The sequence below is a fragment of the Myotis davidii genome, unplaced genomic scaffold (genome assembly GCF_000327345.1).
Source record: "Myotis davidii unplaced genomic scaffold, ASM32734v1 scaffold448, whole genome shotgun sequence".
In the NCBI taxonomy this organism is placed as follows: Eukaryota; Metazoa; Chordata; class Mammalia; order Chiroptera; family Vespertilionidae; genus Myotis; species Myotis davidii.
In genome coordinates, this window is record NW_006383009.1 from 3,243,601 (window position 1) to 3,245,238 (window position 1,638).

The 1,638-nt window shown below is 42.1% G+C and overlaps 1 protein-coding gene across 1 annotated transcript in view; it reads left to right on the forward strand.

Annotated features, from left to right (window-relative positions):
* SUGP1 (SURP and G-patch domain containing 1) overlaps positions 1 to 1,638 on the forward strand; it is a 30,393-nt gene that overhangs the window by 2,905 nt on the left and 25,850 nt on the right. The gene's annotated exons all lie outside the window — the stretch shown is intronic.

A 1,638-nucleotide genomic window follows, 5' to 3' on the forward strand; every position in this document is an offset into this window, starting at 1 on the left:
TGTCAGGCAGGAGAGAGCTCAGGCCGGTTGTCTTCTGCCTGTCCTGAGAGACACTGTGGGCACCCAAGAGTTTTGAGCAGGGGTGTGTGATCAGGGTGATAAAATCCAAAAATTTCAGATAAGAGGATGACAGTCAGAGGGGGCCCCCTTCCTATGTGGTCTGAAGTGTGAACCTGTTAACCCTCCACAAAGTTTTGTCCCAGCTCCCACCTTTTCTAAGAGTCTGTGGCTTCTCCTTAAGGGTAGGACTTAGACCAGTGATGGTGAACCTATGACACGTGTGTCAGAGGTGACACGCGAACTCATTTTTTTGGTTGATTTTTCTTTGTTAAATGGCATTTAAATATATAAAATAAATATCAAAAATATAAATCTTTGTTTTATTATGGTTGCAAATATCAAAAAATTTCTATATGTGACACGGCACCAGAGTTAAGGTTTTTCAAAATGCTGACAGGCCGAGCTCAAAAGGTTCGCCATCACTGATTTAGACCTTATTCCTGTGGGAACCCAGGGTCTGGCACCTCCAGGGCACCCAGGAACATGGGGACTGGATGTTGAGAGATCTGTCAGTGGGTGGGTTCTCACCCTGGAGTTTATGGAAGGACTTTTACCAAGATGGAAAGCCCTTGTTGTATCACATCCAAGAGGGTCTTCTGGAGGCTGTTGGATCACAGCTCCAGGATCAGGCAGCTGAAAGGAAATATCAGGTGGGTGGGTGTACGGTACAGGTAGCTACGCAAATAAAAGCATAGAACACCAACATTTAAATTTCTTGCTAAAGGAATAAGAAATACTTAAATTGCCTCAAGACAACCATTTTGATAATATTTCCCACATCTTTGCTTTGTTTTATGAAGTTGTGATCAAATTTGTGTGCTGCTTTCCCTGCCTCACTATTTAAAAAAAAATAATTTATTGATTAACTTGAGAAAGAGAGGAAGGGTGAGAGAGAAACATTGATTTGTTGTTCTACTTATTTATATATTCATTACTTGATTCTTGTATGTGCCCTGACCAGGGATTGAGCTACCTGGCCAGGCCTCCCTGGCACTTTTTTTTAAATCCTCACCTGAGGATATGTTTTTATTGATTTGAGAAAGAGAGGAGAGAGAGAAACCCATATCGATCGTTTGCCTCCCATACTCACCACTACCGCGTCAGCCCGGCAACCTAATTATGTGCCCTGACTGGAAATTAAACCTGAAACCTTATGGTGTATGGGACGATGTTCTAACCAACAGAGCCACCCAGCCAGGGACACCCCGTCCCCCCCACCCCCCCACACACACACTTTTTAAAAGAAAAACTTTTCCCCAAATCACAACTCTTTAGAACCATCAGTTTTTTAAGTTTTATTCTTACTGAGATATCATTTACATGCTATAACATTGAACTTTTAAACTGTATGATTTAGTGATTTTTAGTATAGTCACAGCACTGTGCAACTATCACCATTATCTAATTACAAAACATTTTATCATTCAGAAAGAAACCTCATACCCAGTAGCCATCACTCCCCATTCTTCCTTCCCAAGCCCCTGGCAACCACTACCGTATTTGCCGGCGTATAAGACGACTGGGCGTATAAGACGACCCCCTAACATTTCCACTCAAAATACAGAGTTTGTTATATAC